Genomic DNA, 25074 nt, shown 5'->3' with positions numbered 1-25074 from the left:
ACAGAAAGAATCAGAATAATTAGGTTTTGTTAAGGGAACATGAAAAGTAAAAACTCTTTCCTTCCATGTCACCCAAGTATCTACCACTTATTCACTATAATTTATACAGAAAAGACAGTAAGGGAAAAGAAAGTCATAGGAAACAGATATACCTTGTGGGAAAATGAGGATTCCTAAATCATGAATTATTTCATATGGAGAAGTGTACGTAGTCTCTTATAAATGCTTTGTGCATGGTAGTTGTCTTCCATCCTGCCAGGCTAGCCACGAGAGCTGCAGCACTGTTCTCTGCTTCCTAGCCTTTATAACCTTGACTTTTTCCCCTAAACATGAAATTGCTCTCTGCTCACAAGCTCAAATCCAAGAGGTGACTTTCAAAGCAAAAATTCTACTAGTCTCTCTGGAGTTGGCAGAAAGGGTTAGCAAAGGTGCCACTAAAAAATTGTCAGTGCAGATTGGAAGAAGAAATTTATGTCAGACTTGTGGTGATCTGTGTTAGTCCTAAGTATCTTTTGAGATAGTTTGCTTATGCCTCAATTTAGAAGGATACCAGGCAAATACCTTGGGTAATATTCCATAGAGTTATAGAGACCAAAACTCAAGTCTCTAGATTTCTTTTAACGTTTGCTGTTTTACAGCAAATGATTCTTAGTGATACTATAACTCAACAGAAAACAAAATATACTATTAGAAATCGGGCACCCAGTATAATTTGGCATTAGTCATTCTTACACACTATACTTAGTAACCAACAAACTGTATTGTTTCACACAAAAGTTTGCACATATTAAAAGACAAAGTATAAAGCAAGTAAAAGTTCATTTTTATGATGGAGCTTGGAGCACAAGCAATACATAAAAATAATACCAAGCTGATTCAAAAAGAAAGTACAAATTACATTTATCATTGTTGGGTGGTACATTTATTTTAAAGTGGAATATTATGACAACTGAAAATAAAGTCTCCATCCATTTCCAGATGATGCTGAAAAATCACTTCAGCTGTTATTTGTTATAAAAGCAACATATCAATCATTTCACAGTAATACTACGCTCGATTCAGTACCAATGCCAGCTATATTACTCATGTTAAGTGTATCAAAGTACACACAGTTTCACTTTATGATCACTAATTTTCACTGCTTAATAGTAGTATATTCAGTAACTATGAATATGCTGTTTGAATACTGAAATACAAACTTCTTTACATATGAAACAGAACAAGAAAGAAGTTTTACAGACTTCCCTGGCCTTCCACTGGGAAACCTTTCTGTTAATAGGAAAGTTAGCCCATGACCAAAAAGATAAGAGTAATATATGAAGCCTTTCCTAGACCTCTCTGACATTCTTAAACAAGGCATTTAAAAAAGGCTTATTTTTAAGGCCCATAAATTCCTAATTCCCATTAACCTCTTGTTGCTTTAGCCCTTCCATAAGTAACTTGAACATAACAATATGACTGGCATCAAATTCAGATTCTGAGCACTCCAACAGCTCATTAGCATTTATAAAGGACATTGAACTTATCAAAGAAAAGTTGCCATAGATGGAAACACAAAATATTAATGTTAATAAAGCAATACGGCTCACTAATATGTAGCAATGAAAAATGAATCCCACCTACAAGATGTGCAAATACTAACAGTAGTACTAGAAGAGACAAATCACAAATGGAGTATTTCTTGAAAATGATAGGCAGAGGTAGTTGAGCAAATCTCAGAACTGCAAATCCCAGAAATGATTAAAACAAAAGAATTAGCAATTAATCTTTTTAAAATTAACTACATGAATAATTCCATAAACAGTCAGCATAATACATCGAGAAACAACAGCAAATTCTATTGATGGCAGCACAGGTATGCAACCAGCACTTCCTGCTGGATACTTTCTCTGCTAAAGAAGTAGATATTCGTAACATAAGCTTAAGTTTTGGCACAGAAAGTATTTTCTGCATAGCGTGCAAAATATTAGGTGCTGAAGAAAAAATATGGGAGTTGTGTCAGTGGCTCTCAAAACACAAAGCAGTTCTTTTTGCATATTTCTAAAGATAGTTCATTCAATGTTTTTCTTTTTTTTTTTTAACTTACACAGATGTGAGAACTACAAGTTGACAGTATGTTGCGCATTGTGTAATAAACAAATGTGGTACTAAGGCCTGCAGAAATTAATGGATATTTGCCTATACCTTCCAGACAAGTTACTACTCTGTGACTGAAGGCTACAAATACTTATTTTTACCTCTTAACCAAACCTGAAAAATATATCAACATTCTTATACATAAGATGCTGAAAGTCCATTGCCTCAAGAACTATGCTGTTAAGATTTACCTTCAAAATTCACTCAGAAAAGGGGCTTTAAATCCCAGTCAGTCACCCTATCATTACAAATTATAGCTTCAGTTCCATCAGGCAACTTGAAGAAAAACTGAAATTGTTGTGCAGCAAAACTCCAAAGTTTGTTGTGGTTGGGTTTTTTTTTTTGTTTGTTTTTTTTTTTTTTGTTTTTTTTTGTTTGTTTGTTTGTTTGTTTGTTTGTTTGTTTTTTATATAATATTCAGAACCACTTGTTGCTAACTTCTTTTCACTCATTCTACAAACAGCTTAGAACCTCTTACCATGGAAACAATTTTTATCTGACACCTTTTGAAACTCTTTTGCCTATATGACTTCAAAGGACAAATGAACCTATTTTAATTAATTGAACTTTTCAGTGTGATAACATTTCAGTAAGTCTACAGTATTGAGAATTCAAATTGACAAATGTCATCTTGAATATCATTCATTAAAAAGCACTCATCTCTAGGAGAATTATCTTCTCTAGCTAATGCTATCCATCCTTAGATGTATCATTTAAATAAACACTCGTTTATTTAGTGGTACATTCCCCAAATATATGTATTTGTATTCTATAAATTTATGTTTGTTCAGATCAGAGGTATATTAACATATATTACTCATATACTAAACTGATCCCTCTTGGGTCTGCCACTATCTACCACCAACTGAAAAGTATCAAAGTCAAAACAATGTTTCTTGTTTATGAGTTTCCATCACTGCTGTTAGATAACTGCAGTCCAGAAGCACTACACTGAACTAGATCATCTATTTTTTTGATCCGGTATGAAAATCTTACATCTGACCCTGATATTATTCCCTTATTCATGTAAAACTGTTTGCCTGTACCAAAGAACTTCATCTAAGCTGTTCGGGAAATGTCAGGAAAAATAACTAAAAGGGGTATCTTTAGTCTTTTAGCCTTACCTAAAAAAATGCAGAACCGGATGCCTTCTTGGCAATGCAGAACTCTGGTTCTAAACATAATTCCCTCTTCACCCGTCATCTCCTTTGAAAGGTTGACAAGTTGTCCCAAGAGCTTAAAACTTCTACAGAGCATTGATGTTTCTTTTACTCTGTTTGTAAACAAAGATTCCATGTAATAGAAAAACCATGGACTGAATATAGCTTTAAGTAAGCTTTACCGCTTGGAAAACCTAGAAGGATGAAAACCTAAGCAGCACACAGTTGCCTGTATATGAATGTGCAACAGGCACTTGATGATGCTTTATAATCCAGAAACCTCAGAATCTGATTCTGTTCTGCTAGAAAAATCTGCCCAATGAGTCTTTATTTAGACCTGTTTCACTCTGCCAATGCTAGCTATCGATTTAAAGATTTAAGAGGACTTAGGGGATCTTCCCAAAGAGCACTGGTGGAGATGTGAGGGGAGGGAAGAACGCATTGCCCTGCACACTCGTGAGAGGGCAATGCGCCTTCAGAGGTGAGCAGAACATCTCTCAGACTACTAAGACCAAGTAGCAGAGGCAGATGAAGCAGTACTGGGTTTATTTCCCCCATTAACTATGCTTACCAGAAGGGTAAAATGAATTTGGATATAATCTGGGAATGCTCAGAAATTAGACACAATAAATTGCACTTGAGGGAATATCATCTACATATCCCCCCAAACAGATGAGTTATTTCAGCAAGCAGGGAAAAGCAAATCTTTATTTCTACTAATTCTGTTATCATCATCCCTTAGGCCTACACAGCTCATCTACTGCCCAATTTGAGCTGTATGCTTCCCCAGAAGTATAACCTTTCTGAAAGTGTCCTTTTCTGCCCTTCTTTTTTTAATATACAAACTTCATCCGGGGTAAGGAAAAACATCAAAACATTTAAAAGGGCTAAAATAGCAATTCCTTTAAATGGTCATAGTTTTTAATAAGTACTATTTAACAGAGAGCTCTATTTGAATCACTATGGTAAACACAGTTCTGTTTTCCCATCAGTAATGAACCATGCATTTTTATTCAAATTTAACAGGATGTTCAGCTCCCAGTATAACGATTAGAAGAGCTCCTGTTTTATTCCACAGACAAAGCAGATACCACACTTAAGTTTTTGTCCCTAGGAGCTGAAACCATAACAGAAGACAAGTTTTGTTAACAGTTTAAGGAAATAACCTTTTAAAAGTTTCTATACTATACAATTCTGTCCTAAAGCAATTTTGATACAAGTTTCCTGTGGTCATAATCATCTTCATGGTACATATAGTCGTCTTCTCATCTATTAACAGTCTTGTAATCCCGCAGCCCTTTCAAGCTGGAACACTAAATCAGCTTTGGAGGGGAATTTTGCACAAATGCAAACAAACAACTTCTGTTAATAGGCGCAATGCTATTTAAGTCTTCTAGTGCCTGTAGACAGCAGGCATCAAGAACACAGTTCTGACCCCCAGGCAAAGCATCAGAGAAAAATTGAGAGAACAACTTTGAGGTTTATTTCTTAATTACAATGAGCTGTCTGCAAATTCAGGGCATGATAGCCTTGAATTGATCTCACTCATCCTCAGTGTAGAAAATGAGTATTTAAGTTGTTTCTGGGTATCAGTTTATCGTAGATAAACACATTTACTTGAGTGTGGCTCTATTTGAAAAATCTCTCATTTCTACTTCTAATTTATTTCAAACTTTGTCGCTCATAAGATTCTCATTAGTACATTTTTTCTGAGGCCTACCATCATTTAGTCATGAACTCATGTTCCAAATAATAATGCAGAAAGTTGGTAACAGATTTGCTGTCCTCCCACAGCTCTCTCGTGCTCTTCACATGAAATCTGTGGAGCAGGTCACAGTTCATATAAAACAAATAAAAACCCTGCACATACGAAAATATAGTTTCCCCTTAGAAATCACAGCAATCTCAGTGGTCAAGGTTAGGATGGACAAGGTGTCCAATGTACCTTTATAGTTTTCTCTCTAACAGGACACAACAAAGAGACTCAGCAAATCTTAAGACTTGTTCTACAGAAAACAACAGTGAACCACAGAACATGCAGGTGAGCCATGAGTGCCCTCCTTTCTTTTCAGCCCAGGGAGATTTCTTTCCATTCTGGTGGAAAACTGGAAATACTTTCCTAACTACCACCGCTGTCTGAAGTTATTAGGAGTTTTTTTACAATATACTTACACACACACACATGTACACATACACTGATGTTCCAGTGAACAAAAGAAGAAAAATAACCAAAACTCTCCACTTTTCCTTTTGTCCTCAAGTTTCCTAGCATTTCTTAGAACAAAGAAGTTGTTTAAAATCTACAAGAATTAATGACACCTAAGTGCAAGCAGAAAATCCAAGACAAAGTGAAACCATCTAAAGAAGAGAACAAAGACAAGCACAACTTCAAGGTGGTGCAATTCACAGTTGATTTATCAATGGATATCACAATTCAATGTTAGTTCCAGAAAAGCTGTCAAGTTTAGGTTTTTGCTGACCCTGATGCCATGGGTCTTCCCAGTAGATTTCACATAAACAGAAACTATACAAAAAGTTATAGAGGACCATGCTGTAATCTAACACAAATTCTGAGCTAGTGGAAGAGCATGTACATGTCACTACAAATATTTAAACAAGAAGTTCAGTGTTTGATTACATCAGTCAAGGCAAATTTGGAATTGTTCAGATCTGCCAAAAGCACTTTTCTATCAAGTGACATCAGGAAACAGGCAGCATGTATCTGTCTGCTGCAGCCTATCTGGAACACCACAGCAAAACCCCCATGCCTTTCCTACTGCTCCAGTCACACAGATACATTCTCCTGCTCCACCTCACCTCTCCTCTTCCTTCTGCACCAACTTCAGATCAGCTTGAGCATACTCAGTTTTGCACAGGCCTACAAATGCAGCTGGTTTCCTTCCCTTCCAATTTATTTCTCACCTTACCTTTCTCCCCAGATCTTCCCTAAATGACGTACAACCTGAAGTCTTGAACCCTCAGCTTTTCTCTGGTATCATACTGTCACATTAGACAAAATTGGTAGCATTTCCTGTGGACAGACACCAAACAGTAACATTCTTTTAAGAGCATTTTCCCTTTGACTGCATTTCATGATTTTCACTCCGCCAATTTAATCTGTTATTCCCCTTGCTTTTTTAAACTATCTTACAAACTCTTAGGAGAAAGAGCCACAGTAGATTTTTCATACTGTAATTTAACATGCAATACAGGTGTGTTACTTGGTTGAGGTCTTTTCTTTTGAGGGTGTAACCAGTTTGGGTTAATTTTTAGAGGTGCATAATGTGTCCTGAGCACCCAGCCTTGATATTAAACTCCTCCAGAAAGATATCACCTTCATTTTCACATGTGGAAAAGTGCAGACATTGAATACAACTAAAAAAAAAAAAAAATCATCTAGATAACGTAGTATTTAGTGTACTTTGGAAAGAAATCAACTACAAAGGGTACCCTGGTACCATAACCATGCCCTTTCATATAAAAGATGGGGCTCTCAATAGCTTTATTTAGGAGTACAACCTAGATCCTTAATATTCTTTTAATGCAATATTTTTAACTGGTATGGTGTTTATGCTTGCAGAACATTTTGATGCATTTACATTGCAATTGTGATTTAATCTACAGCTCTACACTCATCCCTTAGGTGTGCAGTAATCCCCACTGTTAAAAAGGCAAAGCAAAACAAAACAGCTGAACACACACTATTTAAGCCATCTATTTCAAACAGATGTCAGAGACATTTTTTATTATTTCTAAATCGGACCATTGATCAGCAAGATGATGAGCAAAGAAAAAGAACTCCTAAACTAAAATGTGTGACTCTTATTTACACTGCATTTCCAATCAATAAGGTAAAAACATTACTAAAATATGAAGAGTCATGGCTTTGATTTACTGCTGCTTCTCATGTTCTGGTGTGAAGTCCATCCTCACATCGTGCTATAATTGTCTATACTTCATACACTATCACTTTGTCACTGTAACTTACTAATGCCACATTAGTTATACAGAAATTGTTCAAAATTTTTAAGCTCTAATAAAGCTGCCAGATATTTCTGGCTAACACAGCTGTTTTCTTGGTCATTATCCTCAGATATTAGCTCATCCTGTAAATACCTTGCACATTGACAGCAATTGTAATGATGAAGTAAAAGCTTGCAAAGACTTGCTCACAGCTTTTGTTTGGTTTTTTTTTTTTTTTTTTTTTTTAAGAATAGGTCTTCACTGGAAAGATTTAATGTCCTTTACTTATCTACAAACAAAAGCACATGTGGAGAAGGAGCGGGCAATACACATTTCTCTTGTATCATTCCTCTATTTGACCCTGAGTAATTTATTTTAAACATGAGAACTTAACTTGTCTCCATCTGATAACAATACAGACAGTACATTTAGCATCCAACTTGATGACGTTCACTGAAAAGTTGACGATTGCTCATTAAGAATGACTTACGGCAGCAGGGAGGGTGCACAGCAAGCTCACTACCCTGGACTTCAGGGGAACAGACTTTGTCCTCTTCAGGGATCTGCTTGGCAGAGGACCAATGGGATAAATCCCTGGAGGGAAGAGGGGCCCCAGAAAGCCGGTTAATATTCAAGGATCACCTCCTCCAATCTCAGGAGTAAAGAAGAAGGAATTCAGGTAAGAACCCCAGGAGGTCTGCATGGATGAAGAAGGAGCTCCTGAACAAACTTAAACACAAAAAGGAAGCCTACAGAGGGTGGAAACAAGGACAGATAGCCTGGGAGGAATACAGAGAAACTGTCTGAGCAGCCAGGGATCAGGTTAGGAAAGCCAAAGGTCTGACAATTACATCTGACCAGGGATGTCAGGGGCAACAAGAAAAAAATCTATAGGTACATCGGTGATAAAAGGAAAACTAGCAAAACATGGGCCCTCTCCAGAAAGCAACAGGAGACCTGGTTACCTGGGATATGGAGAAGGCTGAGGTATTCAACAACTTTTGTGCCTCACTCTTCAACAAGGGCTTCAGCCACGCCACCCAAGATGCAGAAGGTAAAGGCAGGGTCTGGGAGAAGGCAGAACCACTCATCGTAGGAGAAAATCAGGTTCAAGACAATCTAAGGAACCTGAATTTACACAAGTCAATGGAATCTGATGAGATGCATCCATGGGTCCTGAAGGAACTGGCGAATGAAGTGGCTAAGCCACTATCCATCATATTTGAGAAATTGTGGCAGTGTGGTAAAGTTCCCTCTGACTGGAAAATGGGAAACATAGCCCCCCATTTTTAAACAGGGAAAAAAAGGAAGACCCAGGCTAGTCAGTCTCACCTCCGAGCCCAGCAAGATCATGAAGCAGATTCTCCTGGAAACTATGCTAGGGCACATGGAAAATAAGCTGCTGATTGGTGGCAGCCAACATGGCAAATCATGCCCGATGAATTTGGTGACCTTCTCTGACAGGGTTACAGCACTGATGGATAAGGGAAAAGCAACTGTCATCATCTGCCTGGACTTGTGCAAAGCATTTGACACTGTCCCACATGACATCTTTGTCTCTAAATTGGAGAGACGTGGATTTGATGGATGGACCACTTGGTGGATAAGGAATTGGCTCCATGGCTGCACTCAAAGGGTCATGGTCAACAGCTCGATGTCCAAGTGGAGAGGATTGACAAGTGGCATTCCTCAGGAGTCTGTGCTGGGACTAGCGCTGTTTAACGTCTTTGTTGGCGACATGGGCAGTGGGATTGGGTGCAGCCTCAGCAAGTTTGCCAGACAGCTGAGTTGTGTGGTGAGGTGACACACTGGAGGGAAGGGAAGCCATCCAGAGGGACCTGGACAGGCGGGCCCATGCAAACCTCATGTAGATCAACAAGGCCAAGTGCAAGGTACTGCCCATGGGTCAGGGCAATCCCAAGCACAAGAAAAGGCTGGGCAAGGAGTGGGTTGAGAGCAGCCCTGCAGAGAAGGACTTGGGGGTATTACTGGGTGGAAAACTGCCTGTGAGACAGCAATGTGCACTCACAGCCCAGAAAGCCACCCGTGTCCTGCACTGCATCAAGAGCAGTGTGAGCAGCAGGTCAAGGGAGGGGATTGTCCCCTTATGCTCTGCTCTGGTGAGACCCTCTCTGCAGTGCTGGGTCCAGCTATGGGGCACCCAACATGTGTCTGTGAAAAGTTCTGGACACTGAAAACACCATAAATTTTTAAATCAATGGCATAGACACCTACATTCTAATATTCATCTTCTGATAATTATAATATAAACCCACTTTTTTTTTTTTTAATTTCTTGGACCTTGATTATTTTTATTAATTTGAGCATATGGCCTAAGTTTAGTGTAACAGCATGTGTGTATATATACAAGACGACCAATACCACTCAGTTTCCATACATCTGGCATTTCTAGGTACGATTATATGCCTGAAAGCAGAAAGGGCTACATGGCTAATATGTAATGGGACTCCGGAAGCTGCTCTATGCAATACCCAGTCAAACCAAGTCAAGAAATCCAACGTGTAAATAAGTACCATAGTCAGAACACAGAACATGTAAGTCTTCTCTATCTCAGTTCTCTTCTGACACACAATCAGAATTCAGCTAGACTAGGAACAACAGCACTCAACTGATGTGCCTATACTGTGTAAAAGGGCAGGCATGTTCAGACATCCTTGGCTCAAGAAAATAAGGAAAAGGAGTATCAAAAGTTACTTCATGTTAGTAAATAAAAACTATTCAGCAAAAGGAAGATGAGAAATGTCTTGTCTCCTTGCACACCAGAATGCTCTTCACAAAGTCATCTGTCTTTTTTTTTTTTCCTTAGGGACTTTTTATGGCGATTAATTTCTATACCACCTTTCAATATTATTCAAGACAGTGCTTTAGATTTTCTGCTCAAATAAAACACCAACAGCTAAGTTACAAACTGCATTTTTAGGACGCATTTTCCCCAACATTTTAGGACTCATTTCAGCTTTTAAAACACCTTGAAATTACTCTCCATGTACAAGTTACATATAAAGGAGTTAGCATTTTCATCCTCCGGATGGCATTTTTTCCTGACATTCAATTAACCCTGTATCACTGATATTAATATTTCAGTTTCCATTAAAGTTACATTTCAGGTGTTTTTTTTTTTGTTGCTCAAACAGGTTTTTAAATTTATTAAAGGAACATTAAGGTAAAACCAATTGCAGTTAATATCATGAATTAACTGAACAGGTAACACCTTCAAACTAGTCAAAAAAACAGAGAAGCATCTAAATTACGTCAAGTATAAATACTACTGACATTACTGTGTTACATAATGTTGACTGCAGCTATAGTTCATACACAGATTTCCACAATATATTATGCCAAATTTTAAGATGGATGAGGGCAAATACCTTCAAACAAACAGAAACCACTGAAACATCAACAAATAAAGATAATAAAGATACACAGTTTTCTAAAGTTAGATGGCAATGGCAGACATCAGCTTCATCCACATGAACTGATTTTTAAGCCTACCAGTAAAGATTTTTTTGTAAGGAATTAATATTTATGTAGTTTCAACCATAAGCAAAGATGAATGAGAATTGAAATCTATTCTTTTAAGCATAGTCTCCTCACATGAAATGCAATAGGAGATTCTCAAGAACAGACTTATCCAAAGTGCCAAGATAAGAAGATAACCAGTATCTCCTTTTTACTTAAGCAGCATCAAAATCTTACTTTCCTTCCAGTGGAAGTACCATTTAACATAATTACCCTCTCCTTTCATTCATGGAGACCAACTTACACTTTCCACATTTATGTCTCTCTCTTAGCTAATTGTCTGACTCAAAGAAAGCAGAAAAATAGTAAGATGCACCATGCTGGATATTAATTTTGAAGAAAGCAGACACCACTGACAATTTCATCATAGTTATTAAAACCTGCTACAACCGTACTAGAGAATACTTCCAGGCATATGTAAAAGCTCAGCCAAATATTACTAGGCTGTAACCTTGGCCAAGAAACAATAAAAAGTAAGTTAGTTAAGTCGGTAAACTGAGGGGGCAAGTCTATATCTAACTGATTTTAATCAGTTTTGAATATGCCACTTATCAGTGCTTCAGCAACATGCTCAACCTTTCAAAATAAGTATTTACCTAAGTAAAATGAAAATGGAGCTCTTGGTGAGCATCACTGAAAAACTGTGAAGACACAAAAGCACTCAACAACATAGTGCTGGCCTGGCAGAAACAGAAATGTTGAAATGTTGGTGACTAGTTAATCAGCCTGTTACCGCAGATTGATAGATTTGCATACTACCTAGGTTGAAGCTAGAATCTGAGCTTTTTGTTTTCTAGAGGGTTTTCCATTTAGTCATGTCAAAGACAACCTAGAGTCATATTGACATAAACATAGCACTGCTAATGAATGACAGACTTGATAACCTGCTATATTTTTTCCATATCGATATACCATATGACTAAATCAACCTCTATAAGGGAACAATAGCATCATTTTATTGTGTGTCCACCTAGGATTCCATATAACCTTACATAATAAAAATCAAAATTTTTTTCTAAACATGGTCTTTTTTTTTTGTGAATCAAAGCCCTCACAAATATTAGCTTCAACATTATTTCCCCAAGCATGGTAAACATTCTAATTTTTCAGACAACATTTTTTTTTTTTAATTTATTCATTAGAGAAGACTGTAGTCAAACACTGAAATCTACAATGATGGATTAAATTCCCCTTACTACTCTTACATTGTGATATTTATTGGTGACTTTTGCATGGGTTTTACATATGCAAGTTGTAATAAAAAGACAACCTCCTTATACACAAAAGTTTTGGAAAAATTAAAGTTTGAACACTAGGTTTATAGTTGAACTTTAAAGGCAAGCAAAGCAAAAGTGGCTGAGCAAATACTACATCTCCTTTTCTTAAATAGTAAAGAAGCTAAGCAGAACAGTGACTACTATATGTAAAATTGCTTACACCAATCTTTGCTAAACTACAGTCTGAATTTATCCTATTTTCACTAATTTCAAAGGCAGAAAATCCTGTAATTCAAAACAGTGGGACCAGGACTAGGCCTTTAGAGAAACTAAAACTATATTAAAGTCTGTTTGGTCTCATGAAAACAAACTGTTTTCACTTGCTCATTGTTTCAAGGATAATATTTCAAAATAAAAAAGTAGATTTAAAAAATAAAAAAAAAAAAGAAACAAAACTCACTCTCAATGATTCAGTTGCACAGCAAAAATAAATGGTACCATATACAGAAGCACTGGGGTTTTATTTTTTTTTTTTTTTTAATATACTGATCAACAATTTCACAGCAATAACTAAATCATTTTAAAATATTTTCAGGATTATAATATATGCACTTCCTAAGTCTTCTATGATTAGATTCAGTTAGTTAGGTCCTAAGAAGCTTAGAAACATTTACTTGAAAATAATTGTTGTGATGCTGATTTACGAGCTATAGCTTGCTACAGTTCCGTTAGATTACCACACATGGGTTACCACACATTAGGTGTGGTAACAGCTCACGTACATACATATGAAGACAGTAAATACATTTTGTACTAAGAATAAAACACAAAGATTAATAGCCAGGAGATTAATTTTAAAGCTGTTTTGTGTGCTATTGCAAAATAGGGCTAGGAGTCTGAGGTGGGCAATCTTTTAGCTGAATAGTTTCATCACTAAATAATACTGTTTGCCACATAAAAAAAATCTGTAAGTTTTGACAGAATTTGGCAATTTGTTTCATTCTTTGTTCACATCAAAACAATGTTTCTTCTTTAGAAATGGGCTAAGAGAAATTTTTTAAAATTCTTTAGAATTTTTCATTTTACATTAGCCAATGCAGTGTTTCTCAGACCCAATTTCTTCTTAATTGGCTCATGAAATAAACTTTAAATCATTCCCAGTTTTGGTTCTATTCCAAGTTCTAAGATAAAGAGATGCCATTGGACATAGGATGTCAAATCCATCTGTCTCTCCACAGTGTCTTTAAAGATGGACTATATTTGCATTCTGTAGAGAAGACAACAGTAGCAAAGCACACAAAAACCCCCAAACAAACAAAAAAGGAGAATACAGGACATCTTTTCCTAGTTTCACCACATGGACTTAACAGTTATTTCTCTTATCTGGAGTTAGGTGCATAAGATAAGTCTTACTTCACTTCTACCACCTTTTTTTTTTTATTAAAAAAAAAAAAGAAAATAAAAAATAACAACAAAGGTAAAAAAGCCAAACAAACAAAAAAAAACCCAAACAGCAGCTTCCATGCTTACCATAAGAAAAAAGCAAATTGCCAAACAAACAAAACCAACATAACTCAATTGCTAATAGCACCAACCTTGTTGATATATTATCTAAATGAAGTCTCAAAATAGCAGTACAGTAATTTATCGTAATCTCTCATATACATTACAGGTTTGCACTTGGGAATGGTAACATAAACATATAAAACAATTTCTTGTGGTCTGTAGCTGCTACTCTAGAAAGCTTAGCATGAGCTGCTCAGAGCAGTTCAATACAGCTCATATATGCTTGTGATTTCAAAATTCAATTTTGTAACTCGTAATCAACTACAAAAATATGAACTGAGTATGAGCAACATTAAAATGCAATCTCTTCTTACTATTGACTACTTATCAACTGACAACTTAGTCTGTTGAAATTAAAACAATTGGTATATTTTATGGTGATTGCTAAAGCTGCTGACCATAAGTAAAATTATTGTGCTTTATAGACTTGAAAGTCTCTTAATCTAAACAGCCAATTTAACCTAACATTTCTAAAGACAATGTAACTTTATTTAAAGTGTGTTAATGAAACATTAAAAGGTTGCACAATTAAATTATAGCTGAATATGTTCATATTAGCTCTTCCCTCCAGTATGTCTGCAGAGATAAGAATCAGTTTTAGTTAAACAATAAAATTGCACAGAATGTCATAGAATGATGGCTACCCATCTACACTTACAAAACTCCAGATGAAAATCATCTTATCCCTTCCCCCTCATTCCTTGCTCAACTGTTAGATAAGCAAGCAAATCAGGATCTAATCCTCTGAAGAACCACTTGGTATGACTTCACTGATGAAATCAGTGGCATATTTTCCACATAGGTGGAAATATGGTATGTAGTGTCATGCGCCTCATCAGTGGAAATACGCATATTTACACCTAGGAGAAATTGGCCCATTTCCTGTCAATTAATGCTTCATTTAATAAGCATTACCAAAACATTAATTTTCAAAACAGTACCGCAAGGCTTAAACGACAGACAGTGGCAAAAGTAAAGTTCCCACACTCATCTTCATATGCTGCAACTTCCAATTTTTTAAATAACCAAAATAGTTGCTTACTACTAAGATTTACTCTTGTACTCTTTAAAGACATTTAGTCCATGGTCACCCTGATTTATTGAAATGTATGGAATTTATGGAAACCCACAGTACAGCTAATGGGTTGATAAAACGCCAAACATTACAATGTTATAATTACGTTGTAATAGAGGTTAACTCTCATGTTGTAGCAACCACATGAAAATGAACTGCACAGGTAAGGAACACCACCATTTGTGGACACCAAATCACTTGGACAAGTGCAAGAGGCATCTTTTACAACAATACACAGAATAAATTTTGCAGATATGCTGTATCCAAGACAGTTCCCGTGTATTAACCTAAAAAATTCAATGACCAAAATTCTACTTTGTACAAAAGAACAGGACATCTTTGCTGATAAAAGCAGCTAGCCTACATGCTGTAAAACCCATCTTGTCCTAGGCTACGAAAGATCCAGGTACAAACTGACTATAGGGTTTTTCTTTTGTAATTAACTGCCTACCTATAATACAAGGAGAAGAAGAAAAAAGAAACAATACCAGTCACTACACCTACAACCAGATCTTCAACACTTAAAAGCAGTTAACAATGTAAACTTAAACAACACAAATATATTAAAGTACGCATTTAAATGCTATTATACTAGTTGAGGGCACAGTGTGAGCTCTACATCAAAGATAATTATTTCTATTTTATAGAAGTGGGATCGAATTTTCTTGTAGCAGCCAAAGAACTAATAAAAAGAAGATGGAAAAGGAAATAAAGACTAAAACTCACAAGTTCTTAGTTGAACTTGTTGAAAAACGAGTTCTTAGTTGAACACTGACCTCATGTTAGAGAAACTGGTATGTGGCACTTCCTCAGTAAAAAAAAAAAAAAATGCAATAAGGGTGGTATTTCCCTTCCATATTCAGATCTGGATAAAAACATGAAGGAAACAGATGGTAGAGAAAGGCTTACCTCTGGGAGAGGTAAGTGGCGGTAAGGGGAGGCTGGTGATGAGTGAGATCAAAGCTGTGAAAAAGAAGCTGAAAGCAGAACTGCATGGATTTCAATTCACTGGACTTCACAAGACTGAAGGGCTCGACGTGATACAGAGCTCTGCAGAAAAGCAGACAAAATTTTGGATTAATTTGGAGCTTGAAGGAAAGATCTAGGGAAGAAACTGAGGAAAATAAAAAGAAATTAAAGTCAGCTCATAGGTGAATCTATAACCTAGATGTATAGAAGGTAAGGGATATCGAGTTGTTATAGTTTATATTGCACATCAGTGGTTATGACAGAATGAGATCTGCAAGCATGGTTCTCATGTTGCCAACAGGAAGGGCTAAGAGCTGTGCAAAAGTGGGAGTAAGAGGAATCTGAAGAAGGAAAATCTGGTGAGGGGGGCAGAGAAAGAAGTCAGAAAAACACAGCAGTAGTTCAGAGCGAGAAATAATTTGGTGACAAAGGGGCACAAGAAGTACCTGTCTATAGGAAAGCAGTGCAGTCTTCAGAGCTGAACAATGCTTTGATTAGTGGCACACGTGTGGAAAACAGAATTTGAAAGGGAAAACTTGTATATGAGGACTAATAGATAGTCCTGCTGATGATGGCTTACAGAAACAAGCAGGAAGGCTTGTGTCCAGACCATCAGGAAGCCCACAACCAGCAATGCTGCTTCTGCATTAATTTCTTTCCCAGTGACACCTCCCTGTCCCAGTAGTTGGCTGATGTCTTCCGTAAGAAATTAACTCAGAAAAAAAAACAGGCCACACAGCTAGATCAGAAAAATCATATTGCACATCAGAGCAGCTGAAAAAGAAAGTGTCTTCTGGAACAAAAGCATGTGTTACGAGAAAAGTAGTTCACTTGCTTGCTTGTAAAAGAAAGGATATCTGTGATGTTTCAGATAAGCAACACAACCTCCATGATTCTTTCTTATTTCACAAAAATGGAGCAAGAAAGTCTCACTCCTCCAACCAAGATGTGAAAACCCCATCAAACACCCTATTCCGCTGTTGGCTGCTACCACCTTTGGGAAGGTGATTTTGCTTCCATAGGATGAGAGCTCTGGTAAGAGAAAGAGAGTGTAGGATATTCAACCACCTCCCGGGTCTGGATTCTCTATCAATCATAACAGCCCACTGCTCATTACCATGGAAATGAGTGGAATTTGCATAGTTCCACTTTAAGCTCTTCTATTAGACAGACAAACTCTTCAGTTTACAATAATTAACACCCTGGTTTATCACAAGAAAAACTAAAATAATGCTATTATTTAATAACAGTACCCTTAAAAAGAGTGGTCAAGTTATTGATACACAACTCAAAGCATAGTCAACACAGTCACATTCACATATGCCACCTAAGAATCTTTACACCTAAATTACTCTGTTCTTACTAAGTTTGTGTAGTTAATGTGACATAACACAAAACTCTGTTAGATGAGGCAAATACATTACATGCACACAGTGCAGCCAATATTTTATTAATGACTACTTAAGTCCCAAGAGACCTCTCTTTTAGCAGAAGTTTCTTTAAAAGTTGCATTGCTACAAAACACACTCCTCTGCAACCCCAACATGATGTAGCAGTCTATGAACAAAATTATGCATAAACCAATTATCCCTTAGAGTAGAAAATTATGCAAGAGCAACTGCATGAAAATGTCATCCAAAATAGAATTCCAAATCTACCTAGAGTTCTGAAACAAAGTTACAAAAAAAGACTATTTGCTTATAACCCTTTTCGGATCTAAACCCCAACATTTCAATAACAGAAACATGAATTCTTTAAAACATGTCAAAATGTTGTCAGTTATTTAAGACTGAAGTCCATATAGACAGAAAGAGATGTACAGGTAAGACACACACACTGCATAAAAGTAGAACTGTATACCTAAACCCCAAATGCCTTATCTTAAAAAAAAAAAAAAAAAAAAAAAAGTTTATGAACTACTCATAACCCTTAGCAAACATCTCTCTGCATTCAGGAAAACAAACAAACCAAAACACCAAAAGTGCCAACAGCCTCCAGGCAAACCAGAAAAATACAACTATAATTTGGAACAAGCAGTACTGTCTACTTAAAAGAGGCTCTGAACTGGAAGAGTGCAGTAATTGCTCATTAAGGCTACAGAAAATAAGCACTGCTGAGTGAAGGCTTCCAAAGCAACAACCCAATGCTAAGCCCAATTCAGTACAGTCATTTTAATTTTAATATACTTATAGACAACACTAACTAGAAGCAATCTTTTCCCTCCAATCTTACACTATTTGTTTTCTGGAACTCAGAAATGAGAATTCTGTACTAGAAAGTAGAAAACAATACAAAAATAGCTTTAGCTGAGGAGGTTAATATCAAATATACGTGATCTTTTTCTTTTAAATAAATTAATTAAAATAAAACAGTTCAGTGCAACAGAGTGAAAACAAAGGAGGAATACTCATTTTCAATAATATACTCAATATACTGAAGTTCCAATTTGTAGTAGAGAAAGAGTATTAAAAAGTAAAGAGGTATCTTAAGTATCTTTTAATCAGATTTCAGAAATATTCTGTTAAAACAGTAAATACACAGTAGGAAAGAAACTGACTTGTTTCCCAGTATAGATTAGTCCACTGGATATTTAGTAAGTATTTGTAGAGTTGAGTTTTTGAGTATCCTCAACACTTCACTGAAAGAAGTTCTAGAAAAGACAGGTTCTCATTAGAAAAACCTACTTATATTCATGTGTTTAATGTAGATATTTCTATAAGTCATAAAGGACAGTCAAAACATACCCTGTTCTTAAGACCTCTGTTTAAGAGAGGTAACGCCACCACAACCATTGTATGTTTTCAGATTTATCCGGCCCTAAATACATTGTTACAGGACTGGCTACACAGTAACACCTATGCAGAATGTTACATATTAGCAAGAAGTAGCCCGTGCATTTGAACTCCCTTTGACTTGCTGCTCTTTGCAGATACAGGGTGTTGAACATTAACTCAGTTGTGCTGAAACTGTGAAACATAATCAACAGACAAATCTAGATAAGCAAGTAGCAGACAAGAAATCAGAAACTCCCGAATTGCAGATATAGCGCCATCACCCACCAATTTAATATTTGATCTCAAAAACATTTTAAACTCTAATCCCACTATAGTCATTGTGAGATACTGCCAGTCATTGCAACTGAAGCGAAGAAAGGGCACAGCGTTCTCCCAGTCTGTAAAATGGGAACAAACTCTATGCCTAACCAAATGAAGAGAACTGTTTTTCCATAATCAAAGCCCTAAGTTAATGATAAATTATGCAGCATTATTCTTACATTTTTCAGATTAATTTAAAAATTAAATTAATACCATTTAGACCTCATGAATCACATTGAAATAATGTTCTGCCTGTGCTGATTAACATCAGTGCCAATCCTCAGAATTTCCCACCTCAAGGAAAAGAAGAAAGTATACACTTACCTATTCCTAAGCCATTACTGCAGAGCAAAAATGTTGCATATCTCCATACACACGTGACCACAGGCACACGTGTGAGTAACCATGATCATTTCTTCAGTTTTGTTACAATACCACATCAAATGAGTAATAATAGATTTCTTTTTCTACCTCTTTTCTCACATGACACTGCTTTTATAGAAATCTCATTGAAATACTTTTCAATAGCTTTTTTACACATAAACCATCAATACAATATGTTCATTTACTTCCACATCTGACTACTTGAGATGTTAAGAGTAGTAATTTGCATTCCCACATTCGCAAGAGTTGCTTTTAATAAGAATTTTCTATTTTTTGGTCTATGTGTCATTTAAATATTTAAAAATAGGCAAATGGAAGGCACTTTTCTCTATAAAAGAAAATATTTTTACTGAAGTATTTGAAATTTAGTTTGTTTTTTTTGTTTGTTTGTTTTTGTTTTTGGTTTTTTTTTTTTTTTTGGTGTTCTTGGGTGGTTTGGGAGAATGTTATTGAGAAAAATTCTAATCATTCCTTGAAACAAAACTGTGATATGAAAAAAAAAAAAAAAAAAAAAAAAACAAAACAAAAAAAACGACACCCACAAAGGTTCCTAAATCCCCAAGCTGTTAGAAGATTTGAGTTCTTGAAACAAGCCCAAACCCCCAAAACACACAGTTGCATTAAAAATACCTTAAGAACTTCTGATGGTTTTATATTATCAATATATGCTATCTATAGGGAAAACAGCAATTAGTTTATTAACAACCCTGTATTGCTTCTGAGGAGAAGTGTTTTGAAATTAGCCCATAGCCTTACAAGTCATGCACAAATAAGCTTTGAAAAAAACTATGGACAGGAAAAGAAGGAAAACTATTGGGCTGGGTCTCACCTTCTGAGGAATAGCTCCTTCCCTACTACAGTGTGTCTTGCTATTTATGATTCAGTGTTCTCTACAAGACCAGGAATTCCACACTTCTATTATCCAAATATCAATTTGCTCTACGTTAAGCTTCACAATTAACAGCTTAAATACAGGCACTAGGAGCGGTGGGGTTCTGTTACTGCAAAAACATTTGGAGATATAGTAGATGTTTGAGATGACTGCCCCACCACACGGACAGTTGGTATTTATTTCCATAGTACAGTGTATCTGACTCGTTAATTATCAGAGAAGCACTAGCACAATCAAGATGGGCATCTACAACCTTTGGATATTATGAACACAATCAGTGAAAGACTACCACTAAGACAGTTATTATACAGTCTGAAAAGGGAGGATATATTTCAGCCAAAGAATGGGGGGTGGTGGGAGAAGTTCCTGCCTTTAATTTGAGAATTACAACACGTAAACCCCACATCTGCCAAGGTAGACGTGCTAACATTTAACACAGTAAGATCATACAGTTAACACTCAAGAAGCAAAGACCTCTCTACGTACCACAGTGATATCAACAGCCAGCCTAAGCATTCATCGACTGAGCCTAACGCGTCAGTCACGAGCTACAGCTGTAAGGTATTTAGGAAAGAAAAAAAAAAAAAAAAAAAACACAAAAAAAAACCAAAAAACAACAAACCCACTTGAAAGCAGCAGAGAGGTACAACGACTAAACGCACGCCTTGCCTAAAACTGGGGATTACCAAATCCCTAGACAGTAGCAGAAGGTACTAAATACGCGTTTAACAGAGGACGCCTGGGAATCAGTCGGAAATTAAGGCACCCCGGCCCTCCCGCGGGGAGAGCGGCCGCTGCCCCGCCAGACCCGTCCCACCCCCGCGCCCCGGGGATGCGGCTTTTCGCGCAGCGCCAGCGCGGAGCCCGGGGCCAAGCGCCCCGCGGGGTCCCCCCCGCCGCCGCCCCGCTTCGCCTCAGCGGCGGCAGCCGGAGCCGGGCGGGCAGAGCCCCTCACCGCACCGCCCCAGCCCACCCCCGCGGAGACCCCCCGCACCCCTCAGAAGCGTGAGGCGAGCGGCAGCCTCAGCGTCTCTTCGCCCCCCCGCCCCGCGCGCAGCGCCTCTAGCGCGAGCGCCCCTCCGCGCGCGCAGCAGCAGCGGGCTCCCTGCAGGCGGCGGAGCCCGGCGCGCGGTGCCCGCACACCGGCACACGCGGCCACGCGTCCCTCCGCAAGGCTCCACCGCACACACGCGGGCGCACGTACACACCCAGTGGCATCCACAAAAAAAAAAAAAAAAACCAAACAAAAAAAAACAAAACACACACACAAAGAAAAAAAATACACCACCAAAACCTCTGAGAGAGCCCGGCGGCCCTCGCTGGGCACCCCCGGCGGGGCAGCGCACCCCGCTTGCCGCCCCTGCACGGCCGCCGCCCGCCGCCCGCACCCCGCGAAAGGCGAAGTTCGGGCGACCGCGCTGCCGCTCCCGCCTCCCCAGCAAACTTACCGAGCGCGGCCACCGGCTGAACTTTCAGCAGCGCCCCGGCTCAGCCCCGCCGACGGCTTCTCCCATCGCCTTTAGGTGCGGTGCCCGCGCCCCACTCCCCGGCAGCTGCGGCGCGGGCGAATATAAATCCACATTGCCGCTGCCGGCGCCTCACGGCTCCCCCGCAGCCCGCCCCGGCCCCTCCGCCCCGCTGAGGGGACGGCGCCGGCTCCTGCTGCCGCGGCTCGACCCGCAGCTAACGGAGGCGGCGCGTCAGGCTGTGAGAAGCCGAGGCGTGAGGGAAAGCGGGGCCGGGCTCGGCGTAGCCCCGCCGCCTCGGCTGCCGCCGCCGCCGACTCCTCTCCGGCGGGTACAGTGTCAGCGGCGCCGCTCGCTTTCAGGGTGGGTTTTTGGTGTGGGTTTTTTTCTTTTTTTTCTTTTTTTTTTTTTTTTTTTTTTCCCCCTTTTCGGCTCCTTCGCCGTTAATGAGCATGCCCGGGAGATCTGCGCAGGCGCGTTGCCGGCTGCCGCGCCTCAAGTCGCCTCGCACCGACCGCCGCCGCGGGCTGGGAGGCGAGAGCTGAGGGGGCGCGAGCCGCGGCCGGGCGGCGGCAGCCGGGGGCGGGCGGCGGCGGCCGATTGCGCTGTGGGGAAGCTCTCGGCAGAGTTCGAGAAGTGCCCGGGGAGGTGAGGAGGCTGAGCCCGCCTGAGGGAGAGGAGCGGCCCCGGTCCCTGGGGGACAGGCCGCCCGCGCCGGTAAGGGAGGAATGAGGAAAAAAAAAAAAAAAACACACAAAAAAAAAAAAAAAAAAAAAAAAACCAACACACCGGCGGACCCCTGCGTTTGGAAATAACGCAGAACACCTTCCTCTAAATAATTTACCTTGCCGCGGAAGTAAGACTGATAGTAGAATCAAGGCTTGGGAGAGAGGTGTTGATTTCTAGATGGTGCTTCGACCGCTTTCCTTTCGCGAGCAGAGCTTATTAACGCGGGGATCTCCTGTGGCCACCTCCGTTAACAGTCCCGGGTCTTGGTGCAGGGGAACTTCATCTTCTGGTGGTGGTCTCAATAATTTCATCAGTTATACGCTGTGCATCCTCGAGGCCATACTAAAGCATAAAGGTGATCACAACCTGCTTTTTCCTAATAGCTAGATCTGCACCTGCAGATACTTGTAAAGATTTCACTGTGCTGAAGTATCCAAGGAACTGGTAAAGGTGTGCCTCTGAGGCTGGACCCAGCTCATCAGTCTCTCTCCATCCTAGTTTCAGTTTCCATACATACCGCATACACATATGTATCAATTCCTTAAAATCACAGTGGTTATTGACATTATTTAGCCTGTGCATTCAACAACAGGAACACACTGGAAAAAAATGTGTAATTCACAATTTCTGTTATTTCTTTGCAAGTTTCTGCATAGAACACCCAAAGTTGCATTTCTCTTCTTACTCTCTACCATGCCCCAGGACATATTTCATTTAGACAGTTAGGTTGTGCTGTTTACATAAGTATTTGTGAAAAAGCACATCTTGAAGAAATGAAAACATTGTAATAACTGGCTCTTGAGAGAAATTATATTTTTGGTTATATAATGTCTCGCAGTGCATAAATAAAAAAAAAAAAATAGGTAAGGCCGTCTGTGATTCTAATGCACAGCTGCTAATACATAACTTTTCTGTCGTTTTAAACATTTGGTTTTTGAGACAACCCTGCCCTGAGCTTGCTCTATCAGAAATAAAGGTCAGGTGCCCACAAGAAATCTTATTGAGTCATTTTTTTTTCTTGGTTCTTCAGGTAAAAACACAGAGGTTTGATACTCAAAATTATTTCCTGCCAATATGATCAGTTTGTAGGGAGCAAAGTCAAAAAGAAAACTCACTGAACATCATTGTAAAGGTGATGAAGGAACTGACCCAAAATACAACTCCTTTTCCAAAACATGTATATTAGTATCTGTGTAAATATGAAGTGATGGAGATGTGTCTCCCCAGTTTGTGTAGGCTGCAACCCAATTCTGAAAAAAGTTGTGAGGTTTTAGTAATTCCAAAACCAGACTCTTTGAAAAACGAAGGATGGAAAGATGAAGGATGAAGAACCAGAAAGAGGATAGCTCAAATCTAGCATCAAAATTCAAAATTCAAAATTGCTGCTTTCATGAATGACAGAGCACTGACTTTGTATCTTATTTTCTAGAACTTAGGTATTTCCTTCATTTCTAGAGACACAAATTTAAGATGAAGAAGTTGGTCTAGTTCTTCAGAATGAAATCGCCTTTCAGCAATACTCCAGGAATCTAAATCTGCCTGTCCCTGAAGAAAGCAGAGCTGTAAAGATTCTGAGGTAAATACAGAGTCCTTTAGGAAGTCCATTCTATCTTCCTTGGATTAAATGCATCCTATGCAGCAGAAACTCTTGAACTACTGGCTATCCATTACTTTCTTAGGAAGGCTGGAAGTAACAAACCAAACTCATTTCTCATGAATCTTGAAGCCATTAAACAAACTTCACCATGAATTGAATCTAAAAAATCAATTCTTTTAGGTCAGAACAGTCCTCTCTCAAAAGTTTGTCTCAAATATCTGTGACTTAGTCCTGGTAGGTGGAATAATTCTTCAGCAGTATAGATCAGTCATGAACTATTCTGAGCCTAGAGTAAAGAGTAAATTTTCTTTCTCAGGAGAGGTGGTTGTTTTGGTTTCTTTTCCCTCTGGACAGACTTTAACATTTGCTTTTCGCTAACGCAAAAATTAGATACCACAGGTTGAACACGGAAATAGTTCAAAAACAAACAAACAAAAAAAAAGGTCTAGAATAAAGTTGATATGTTTGTCACAGAAGCATAAACCAAGATAGTCGACTAGTCTAGATTCCAGGTTTTAGGATACTACTATAGTCTAGTAAATACTGCCCTGCTATTAGCAGACAAAGATGACACATTATTATTAATGCTTCAGCTTGGAATGTTGTGGAATTGCCTAATGTAGTCATTAACATATAGTAATCATAAAAGGATGGTAGCATCATGGAGGGAAGACATAAAAAGATAGTCAGTGGAGGTGGACATTCAATCCTACCTTTGTCTCTTCAGCCACTGCTGAGATAAATAAGCCAAAGTTGATAAACTCAGTAGTGGAAAATTGTTGCCGGAGATTGGGTGGACTATCCAGTATATATGGTAATTTCAGATACCCATGGGGTGCTCCCTGGTGAGTTGGGGTTAGGGAAACAAAAAAGGTCTGCTCGGAGGACTGTGCAGTTATTACATATGAGTCCATCAGAAATGTACATAGGAAGGTGCGAAACTTCAGGTATATTATGTGCATGCTCCAACAGAACTAGGAGCAATGCAAGATGAGACGCATTGGATAATGAGAGCATTTCTTTTACAGGAACTACCCCAGTAGAAGGAACAGATACAGATATAGATTTTTCTAAGAATCATAACAAAGATTTTTATAACAAGCAACAAGAGCCCTTAAGCACATCAAACCTAAATGTACCAAATACCAGAAGCGCATTGAGTAAAAAAATTTTGACCCTCATATTTCTCCATCAAGTGTGCTAAACCAGCTTAGAAGAAAGCAATAGGTAACATATTGCTGGATACACTGTTCCAAACGGAATATTCTTGAGTGAAAACACATGC

General features: G+C 38.6%; 1 protein-coding gene across 5 annotated transcripts in view; it reads right to left on the bottom strand.

Moving 5' to 3' along the window:
• The window catches only part of TENM1 (teneurin transmembrane protein 1), a 343154-nt gene extending 320985 nt beyond the window's left edge, over positions 1 to 22169 (bottom strand). For 4 of the 5 annotated variants that reach the window (XM_042807094.1, XM_042807096.1, XM_042807095.1 and 1 more), the window contains exon 1: positions 21446 to 22169. The gene's annotated coding sequence lies outside the window, so the exon portion shown is untranslated. The remainder of the gene's footprint in view (positions 1 to 21445) is intronic. The other variant, XM_042807098.1, reaches the window with a different exon arrangement.
• Between the last annotated feature and the right edge of the window lie 2905 nt (positions 22170 to 25074).

This window comes from Tyto alba, unplaced genomic scaffold (genome assembly GCF_018691265.1).
Source record: "Tyto alba isolate M040663 unplaced genomic scaffold, T.alba_DEE_v4.0 Super-Scaffold_5, whole genome shotgun sequence".
Taxonomy (NCBI): Eukaryota; Metazoa; Chordata; class Aves; order Strigiformes; family Tytonidae; genus Tyto; species Tyto alba.
This window is presented reverse-complemented; position numbering and strand designations above follow the sequence as displayed.